Genomic DNA, 10,673 nt, shown 5'->3' with positions numbered 1-10,673 from the left:
ACTGCCAGGAGGAGAGAGAGCTGGAAGGGGGTTTCAGGTGGGGAGTGCTGGAGGGAGTGTGTGTGTACTGGGAGAGTGGGAGGGGGGATCTGAGGGGCACTGGAAATGGTATTGGGAGGTCCTGGAGGGGGTACTTGCAGCGGGGAGACCCACTGGAGGAGGTGGGGGGGGGGCAGTGTCGTGCTCCCTAGCAGGGTGCAGGGCGGCTGGCACAGGTCTAGGACGCAGTGCCAGGCTGTCAGTCAGCACCTCCCTGTGGGCCTCTCCCCCTCCCCGAGCTGGCAGCACTCGGCGCCCTGCCCACTTGCTGACACAATCCTAGCGCCATGGGGCAAGCTTGCTCTGGCCAGGATTCCTGGGCCTGTGGGGAGGGGGATGGCACTAAGCACCTTGGGCTCCAGCTGCTGCTGGGCCCAACTCTGCCAGGGGGTGGGGACTGAGATCACAGTGCTCTGGCTGACACCACTGGGCCCGATCCTGGACCACTTCATTTTTCATCCATCCGCTTTGCGCCCTGGGCAGCTGCCCCGCTCACCCCGCCCTAGTTACAGCTCTGAATGTAGGGCTGAAAAGGACCTTAAGCGATCATCTGGTCTGTCCCCCCTGCTGAAGCAGGACAAAGCGTATCGAGACTGCCTCCAACAGGTATTTTTCTAACTTGTTCTAAGAAACTTCCAATGATGGGGATTCTAGAACCTCCTTTGAAAGCCTATTCCAGGGCTTAATTATCCTTATAGTGAGAAAGATTTTCCTAATAGCTAACCTAAAATCCCCCTTACTGCAGATTAAGCCCATTATTTCTTGTCCTACTTTCAGTGGACATTGAGAACTGATCACTGCCCTCTTCCCAACAACCCAGTTACTCTCAGATGGCATTTGAGCACATACCCTTCACTTCACTATGCCCCTGTCTATGGGAATCTCTGTAGGCCCGAAGGACTGTTTGACCTATAAGGATAGAAGATTGCAGTGAAATGGTGGAGATAATTTTATTAAAACAGACTCCACACTTGGGTGTTGTATCTAATGCTCACTAAATAGAATAGGAGAGAGCAAATACAATACATACTTCAGAGCATTAGAGGGAATTTAGGAAAGGACTCAGGAAGAGATCTGCACAAAATGGTGGAAAGCTGTTACATTTCATACATTTTAAACAAAGAATCACATGCCATCCTAGCAACTGCTTGTTTACTTCAGTGACAACACAAGTGAAGGCTTCTGAAGAATGAAATGAAACTACTACTGCTTGCAAATATGACAGATTCCAGAAAAGTTTGTCTGGGTTCAGAAACTTGCTTTGCAACCTACTACCTTCTTAAAGATCTAAAGAGTACTCAGCCCAGGGATGCAGGATCAGAAAAGCTGGCTTCTAATTATCCGTGGGATGGGAAGGAATAGACAGACTAAGAGTCAGTCAGGGTTCCTACTATGCTAAAAAAATCTTCCTCATTCCCTCCCTCCACCCACTTGCTCTTCTAAAAGTTTTCATAAGCGAGTGCAAGAGTTGGTTTGCCTTTACCTATTTATCCATCACATTTCTTATTAGTAGCATAGCTGGAACTTTAGGCTAAGAAACAGGACAGACAGGCTTGGGCTGCTAGTTCTATAGAGAGTAATCTCTTTTATTACCCCTTCTTTTGCCCCACTTTGGCAGGGTCTTCTCCTTCCCAGACCTCTCCGTCTGGAGAGCTACTAGTAATAGTCTCTGTGCTCTGATCTGCCAGGGTCCTTTTCTTGGGCCTCTGCCTTGAGAGCTTGTCTTAGTCCTTGCCCCTTTCAATCAGGGCTCTCTCTCCCAGAACTCTGTCTGGAGAGCCTCTACCTGGTCTTTGCCCTGGGCTCTCAGGGTCTACTCTCCCAGATCTTTCTTACCTGAAGAGCATGTCTATGGTCTTTTGATTCACTCTCTTCTCCTGGATTTCAGGGTGTCTGTACACTGAGTCTCTAGCTGCATCTCCTAATCATACACCATGTGGAGCAAGCGCTGTTTTTCATCCTCAGTGAACTGGAGATCTTCGGTCAGCTGTTTATACTTGAACTTGAGATCCTCCAGTTACTTTTCTGCTGCCTCCAATCGTTTCGCCAGGTCACCCTCTCTTAGGAGGGAGCTCACAAAGCCTGCCTGTGCTACTCCCTTCCCTATCCTAGGGTCCTGTTCTATACCCTAGCTCTTCGCTTTCGCCTCTCCCTGCTGGGGCGATTCTGTTTGAGCCTCTGTGCTAGTAAGCACACTGGGTATGTTAGCTAGAGTTCCTATAGTACCCTGCTGAACTCTGAAATCTGTCTGAGTCTCTGTGGTATCCTGCTGTGCCCAAGGTTCTGTCTGGGTCCCTGCTGTAGTTTGCAGACCTTTCTCCCTGGGCCAATGCTTCCTGCAAAGCCGAGCATTGTTCCCTCTTCCCCTTGGCTTCCACTTACACCTGAGCCAACTACTGCTCTACCCGGACCAGCCGGCTAATGACTTTCCCTTGGGAGATGCTGGCCTTGTCTAACTCTTGTAGGCACTTCCTCAGCGGGTCCCTTATGTCTGGGCCATTCTGGTCTCACCTCTGGGCTCTTTTCCAGGGTCTCCATACCCTGGCTCCTAGCCCCTGCTTTCCCTTCCCAGGTGGGCCCAGACCCTCTTGGTCCAGGGTCACAGTCCTGGTCTTTCCCACAGGAGGGTTGAGTAACCCACCCAGTCTCTTCCCAAAATTATGGGCCACAGCAGGTCCTTGACCACGCCAACAGGGAGTCCAGCCCAACTTCTGGCATGGGATAGACTCAAGTCTCCATATGTACACAGAAGACGTTTACTGGGAGGTGTCAGTCCAGGCCAGTTGCCCTCTCCTGGTCTTCCCACACCAAGGTGTGCCCCACACCCTGAGACTACCAGACCCATAACAACTTCCTCCCAGCCTGTCACTACCCACAGTGGGACCACCCTGATCTTTGGAGTAGACCCTGCAATTGGTTCTACTGTAACAGTTTAAGTAGTCACACTCTATTACTGCGCAGTTCCTTTTAATATGCCTGGGCTGGCCACATCTGAAGCAGACTACCGGGTCTCCTAGCTCCTTCCCACTTGTACTTCCCATAGGCTGCAGGGCTCTCTGGGCCCCTTGCTGTTGCAGTGCATCCCCTGAGTCTAGAACTCTCAGGCTCTTTTCCCCTTGTGAGCTTCCCTGGGTCACCCTCTAGTGAACCCCCCTCAGCTTACCAAACAGCTTGGGCCGTTCCCCTCCTTCGGCCTCAAATTAGGCCTCAGTTCACTCGACTGCTTCCCACATGGAGGCCGGCTCAAAATACCGTACCCAACTCGGTGCCCCTCCTGGTAGGGCATTTAGGAATTGCTCTAGAAGCTTCTCCACCAAGCTGGTCTTTGGACAAAGCCAGTGCATTGCCAGGTCTCAACTTCTGGGCTACTAGTGCGCCCCTTGTGGGGACGATTCTGTCCAGAACTTGTGCCTGTACGCCTCCGGAATCAACCCCAGCTGATCCAAAATGGCTGCCTTCACCAATGGGTAAGAATTCAGCTGCTCATCACTTACCACTTGGCAAGCCGCCTGCAACATGCCCATCAGGAATGGAGCTATGCGGGTGATCCCAAGTCGACTCTTCCCATCCTGCTGCCTTTGCCACCTGCTCAAAGGTCTGGAGGAAGGCTTCTGGATCATCATCAGGTCTGAGCTTTGCCAGGCCTGGAGCCAAACCAATCACTATTTCCATCACGAAATGGGTTCCTAGGTGGTGTGTGACCCAACCGCTTGTGTATCCACTCCTGCAGGTTGGAGTGGGTATCCTGCCACTGTTGCTGTGCCACCAACTGGACTTCCTGTTGTTTCTGTAGGTTCTCTATCAACTGCATCAGGAGGGCCTGGGTCCACAGCTGCTACTCCTGCTGCCAACAGGTAAATCCTCTTCAATGGTCGTGCCCCTTGTTGATCAGGGGTCGGTCTGAAAGAAGCCCCACTTCTGGTATCAAATGTACGGCATGGCACCTACCTCTTCCGCGCCCCTTCTGGTTCGGTGTGTCTTCAGTCTTTAAACAGCCCCAGCCCTGGTATTGGGCCATATCCCCAAGGCTTCCTCCTCGGAGGCAATGATTTCGCCCTTTCTGGGCCATTCTAGCACCGGCTCTCCAGCTGAGCCACTATATAGTTCAGATCCCCTTCTGGGGATTTATCGCTGTCCAATTATGTCACTTTTCCCAGTGGCCTATGCAGGGGGCAGAGGAGACTCAGGCCCACCCACTACTCTAGGTCCTAGCCCAGGGACCCTAAGAATAGCAGCCACTCACCACTGTGTCCCTTTAATGAAACTGCTTTCAGTTCCATGGGCTACTTCCCTGTGGCCCCAGCCTTCACCAAAGCTTCACCCTTACTCCGGGGCCCTTTTATGTTCAGGCCCAGCAGCCAGCCAGCAGCTCCTCCTTGCTCCCCCTGGTCCCTGCCAGCACTGAGCTGCCCATGGTGCTGCAGTTCCTTTTGGCCAGACAGGAGCACCACGTTCACTCCTCTGGCTCCAACAAGGAACGGACACTAGTCTGAACTGCAGCTCCTTTTATACTAGCCTGCAACCCTCCAATTGGCTACTTCCTTCGCAGTGTCTCTAAGCTGGAATATTTAGCTCTACTGTTTCTTCTCTGGGCCATGTGTGGCAGGACGCCTCCGAGTCTAGTCCACCCAGTCACAAGTATATTTTAAATATCCTTTAATGGGGGATGGCTGAAAGATCTGGAAGCAAGTTAACATTAACAGAAATTCTGAACGGACATCCATCTCCACTGCTTTACCTCGCAGTGAGTTTACACTTGCACATACAGCACTTCTTGTCAATCACGGATGGAACATGTGTTGTAGTTAAAGTGTGCTCATGGGATATGTAAAGCAACCACAGCGAGGGGACTTTGTTCATTTCAGTGGTAGTGAAACTAGTCCAAAATTGCTGGCTAGAATAGGATTGAAAATATTTAAGTTCATGGTGGGGAACATTTCAAGATGCATTTCAAATGCAAGATAACGGAGCATAAAAGATGGAGGACAAAAGTCGGAAAGAAAGTTTGAGAAGGTGCCAGGGTTTCTAATGCAAAAAGAAAACAAGAAGGAAAAATAGTTTCCTATTTTTCCTGCGGAGGGTTGTTCTTACACGGGGGTGTGTGTGTGTGTGTGTGTGTTAGTTTCTGGTACTTTGTAGGCATTTAATTAGTTACCTCTGCATTCATGTAAGAATTAAGTGTTGGTGGGTAAGGGAATATACCTCAAATTTAATGCTACATACAGATAAATTGAAGACTTGTTCAGACAAGTGCTGAGACAAGCATATTGAATATTTGAAGTGTGATTTAAATAAATGAGAAATTTCTTACCTGATAACAGAAAATTAGCCACTTCTCTCCTCACTGATTAATCCATTAGTAATGACGTGCACTATGGAATTCAGCAACAACATTGTATCTCCTCTGGAGGAGGGGACTAAGCTGTGTCCTTCAGCTCAGTCCCCCAGAAGAGTTCTTTTGCAGCTGCAGAAACACTCCAGCACTTATTAGCATTAAGACAACTTGATATAATACATTAAATTAATCTTAAGACAATATATGTCTAAGGCCCTGCTTGAATTGCAGATGATTGTCAAATAATTGCGGCTGAATTGCGGACAAGGCATGGAAAATAATGGAAAAGTGAAAATGGACCTTTATTAATTGCAGGAATTTGGAGTAGACCTATTTTAAGAAAAAATTTGCTGGATTAATATAAACACTCAAGTATTACGTTATGCCTGCTATTGGGGGGTGGGGGGGAGGGGAAGGTCACGCGATAACCAGGTATTTTGTTGCAACTGTATTAGTCATTAAAAAAAGTGACCAGTACAATATAAAATTCAGAAGACAGTCTTAACTGCTGTAGAAATCGAGTCCAGTCATTTAAGCCTCTTACACTTTACAGGTATTGAAGATTAGTGCAGTACATCCCGCTACAGTGGTCACCTTCAAGCCCTGTCTTTGCTTTGTGAAGACTTGTCCATACGGAGATACTTCACGCTTGGCATCCACAGAATTAGGCAAGACTGACAGGAATCATTTTGCTATCTCTGCTAACTCTGGAAAACGCTGCAGAACTGCAGATGAATCCCCAAACTCTCCTAGATAATTAAATTTACATTCACTTGTAAAAAAATGTGTATGGGACAAGATATGCTTTAGCTTCATGGCCAAACATAGGGGTTGTCTCCAGAGGGAGTGCCTGCTCTGATAATATATGCACTTGTTTCACATCAAATACCCAAACTGCTTTCATAAATGACTGTCCAGGCTGCATGAATCTTGGTCCTTGTCGAGCTGGTCTGGCAACATTCTCGTGTTGCAGTAGTAATCCTTCAGGTTTGTCTGCCATTTTCTTGAACACTCCTTTTAAGAATGCATTCTGTTCTGCATCTTCACTGTCCTTTTCTTTTGCATTGGAGTCTGCCCAGTGCATCAAATCCATTACAGTGTTGTACGACTGATGGATAGAAACAGAACATCTCAAAAGATTTAATGATTTTCATCAATGATTTGGCATTCTGAGTCATTACTATGTGAAGTGGCAAGGTCATGTCATTTAAAAGTAAGATCAGTTTGTCCATTACCTGAATGTCAGGTGAAATCTCCATTTCACTTTCAATGAACTCACGGTAATCACATGTTCAGCATGGTAAGAACTGCTTAACTGCTTCAAACCGTGAATTTCACCGTGTCACTACTAGTTCTGGACACAAGCATTTGGTCAGGATTAAGCTTTTTTTTCCTGCAAAGAAAGCCCTGAAACACAGTTTGTGAGTTTTCTTCATTGGAGCAATGACTGTCAATTTTAGAAAAAACGAACATGCTGCTGATTGCTAGTCAGACTTACAATATATGCATTGCACATTACATGCACCATATTAGGAAGCAGGCCCTGTTGAACCTGAGTATATGCTCAAGTACAGTATGTTGCACTGTCTGTTACTATCCCAGACACCTTAAAAAGTCTAGATCAAAATTGGTCAGGCAGTTTGGTGACAGCTTGTGACAAAGGTGAATAATTTACCAGATTAAGAACAGAACTGTCCAAAAGAAATGACTGTAGCTTTTCTGAGCCATTCATTTGGGGTACAGCAATGATATGCAGTACATAATTATCTTTGTCATCTGTTGACTCGTCAAACAGTGCACATAGAATCAGCTTTTTTCATATGCTCTTTCAGCTCCTTTCTCTGTACTTCAAACATCTTGGGTAAGTAATCTTGGTGATGCTTATTAGCAGAAGGAAGAGCACCCGTGTTTGGAATTTGTTTCTGAAAAAACTCCCTTAAGACTGGGCTATCCAGTTTCTCCACTGGTATATTTGCACTTGAGAATGCCTCGACAAGTTCAATATATGCCACATTTTGAGCATCACGACTCTTGGTACTGCCATTAAAAAGATGTGGCAGTTGTCTGATGTTTTGCTTTTGATGTCAGATCTGCCTCTGCTTTGTGTTTGGCATTATGATGCCGATCAGAATTTAAGAGCATCAATATTTGACTTACATGTGTGGTCTAATGTGACATTGCAACTTTCCTCCATCAACATACCATTGCTTGGGATGCTGCTCTGCACAATCTAAGGCACCGATTTTATTTATTTTTGCAATTTGATTCTTGGGATTTGCCATTTGCTTAAACTCATGGAAGTACTGTACTGTGTGTAAACAACTGTGTCTCCTAGCAACGTAAGCATCACGAGATCGGATGAGTTCGTTCAATTTTGACAAATTAATACAGTACACCCTTGCTATAACAAACGTCTAGGAATATAAGCCATTTGTTCAGTAACCCAGTGGTTAGTTATAGCAAAAAGGGAGGGGGCCACAGCCCCAGAGGATCTCTCAGCTCCCCACTGCATTTGATCTCTAATGTTGAATTGAGCCAAATAAGCCTCTCAAGGAGTTTTTCCTCTCAAAGTTAGTGGTCTTTTGCATCATTTGGGATGGGACAGCCAAACCTCTCGTCTCAACTACAAACAGGGTACAAAAACTGTTGTAAATGTCTGCTCTTACCCAAGTCCTCCGGCTGACTCAGTTCCTCATCCAAGAGGTTGCCTTCCACTATGATCTGTGATGCTTTGATCTCCTTCTGGAGCTGAATTTTCAGCTCCTTAAGTCCTTGCTGCAGCTCATCTATTAGCAAGTTCTAAGTTGGCAAAAGGTTGCTTGGTCTGTTTTGTGGAAAATGTTCTGGTCTATGGAACTCATATTGTTGGTCACCTCCATCTGTTTTACTATTCCAGCCTGGTTGTGTTGCTGGATTTCCAAATCTGTCCTATCACTTTGTAGTTGCTGCTCCAACAGGGATCTCATCTCAGCCTGCAAGTCAGAGTCCTTTCTGGGAAACTTTCAGCTTGTTGTAGGTAATCTTAATTCCTTTTGCAAAGTCTTGAGCTCCTCGTTTAAACCTTGGCTGAATGTTTTTGATATTTACAAGCATTTCTAATTTGTTTCATCTTGGTTCAACAGGAATACTGTACTCAGTCTTGCTCCCTGGAAACTCGAACCCCACTTCTCTCACAGTGTTGTCCTTTTCTGATTAAGTGGCTAACCAAAAATTCGGGCATTGGGGATGTTCCAGTTGGGAGTAGAGGTTGATGGAGTCTGGTATTTTCTTTGATGCAATCTTGTTTATATACAAAGAACTGTACAAAATGCTACTTCTCCAAATGTTCTTAGTTCCTTCCATAAAAGGAACAGTTTCTTAGACCCAAGCCTTTTTAGCCAACAGACCCAAAAGATTTCTAGCTTTTCCCAGGGTCACACTGTGCTTACAGGCTTTCTTGCCTCTAGCTCTCTCTTCTTTTCTGTCCTGTGTGTTCTGTCTTGACGTTCATCTATACAGACACACACAAATACTAAATATGCAGCAGCAGCCCTCTGCCCACTCAGTCCAAACTCCCGGACAGTTTCACATAGGCCGCTGCCTAGGACAAAGGGGTTATGATTAATGTAGTCTGACAGTTATGTTAACTGAAGGCTGAGTTCACGCTATCAGTCTCATGAAGCTTTAACTCTACCCATAAAGAGGTTTCACCCAGCTTTAGCAGTATGTTAAGCTCTAGAGATCTTCTCTTCATACCTGTCTAAAGCAACAAGTATGCTGCTAGTACTACACAATTAGTAATGGAGAAAAAAAAAAGGCAATGACGTTATAGTCCTTCACAGACAGCCCTTTATTCTGTTAAAAGTCCCTGTAATGTCTACACTAATCGCAATAGGTAAGCATTGCGCCTGCACCACTGTAGTGAAAATATTTACTACAGTGACAGAAGAGCTTTTCTGTTGCTGTAGTAAATCCACCCAGTTCACAGGCTGTAGCTAGGTTGAGGGAAGAATTCTTCTGTCGACCTACTGATCTCTACACAAGGCTTATGTTGGCTTAACTACATTTTAGAGGCATGAATTTCACACACTTTTGAATGGTGTTGCTAGACTGACCTACGTTTTGAGTGTAGACCAGGGCTACGAGACTTTGGTGCTCCTAGTGTCTTAAGTTACTAAAACTGAAATTTTTAACTCAGAACACTTTACTCATGGTAATAGACTATTCAGATTCTTTCTGGTTCTCATGCACTAACTCGTAATGTGAGCTGCAAAAAAAATCAAACCTTTACGATTCTATGAAAAGAGAAACAGGAATAGTCATAGTTTGATTAACTCTGTATGTAACTGAAACACACGGTAATTCCTACCACCTTAAATGTGGCGTGCAGCTCATTTCTTACGTTACTTACTCTGCCAAAGCAAGTGACAACTCAGCTTCAAAATTAATCTAAGTTTTGTTTATGGGAATTGTCAGTTTCTCTGGTGCTAAGTAACACAACTGTCCAAATGCTCGTATTTGTCAAACTTGTAGGAAGGTAACTTAATAGCAATATTTACATTTTTAAATAGGCAAGCACTTCTTCCTTTGGAATCTTTTGAACAGGTTTTTTAAACGGTTAATGATGCCATGTAGCTCACCAATTTTCAATTAAACCACCCCATTATGAAGACCAATTCTAACATGTTCATGGAATCTTGAAACACACATTACATTCTCCTTGGTTTTCCAAGTAATTAAAATCAGGACAGATTATGCAGAGAAACTAGAGAAAGGCCTTAGAGAAAGATCTGGATGACTATGCAAAGGGAGAAAAGCAAAAAACTATTTTAGTTCAGATTCTGTGCTTAGATCTATTTAGGCAACACCCATTGACTTTACGTGAGAGCTGCTTGTGTGTATTTGCAGATAGAATGTCACCAAGTTACCTGCTCTGTTCACATGCTTCTACAGAGACTGCCTTGCACCTCCTTGAAACAGAAAATCCAACATGCCTGTTTATGTAATGAGGAAGGACTGGTGAGACAGCAGGGAATGTTGTCAGTTAAGATCAGGTAGCAAGTTCACTCCATAGACCAGTGTTTACAAACATGGGAATGGAAGGAGAGCAAAAGCAATTCAGAGTACAAGCTACTTGTAAAAATCCCTATTAAACTGCAAAGCAAAAAAAACCCCAAAAAACTGACATATTGGACTAAAGCATGGCTCAATAACCCCCCTCTATTTATGGATTAAAGAGCACTGCAGAACATGCTTCTACCCCGATGCTTCTTAAAACACATCATGCTAATCAACCTTTTACGAAAACCAGCAGAGAGTT

Source organism: Chelonia mydas, chromosome 8, assembly GCF_015237465.2.
Source record: "Chelonia mydas isolate rCheMyd1 chromosome 8, rCheMyd1.pri.v2, whole genome shotgun sequence".
NCBI classification, from domain to species: Eukaryota; Metazoa; Chordata; order Testudines; family Cheloniidae; genus Chelonia; species Chelonia mydas.
The sequence above is the reverse complement of the archived record's forward strand: the minus strand, read 5'-3'. Positions refer to the sequence as shown.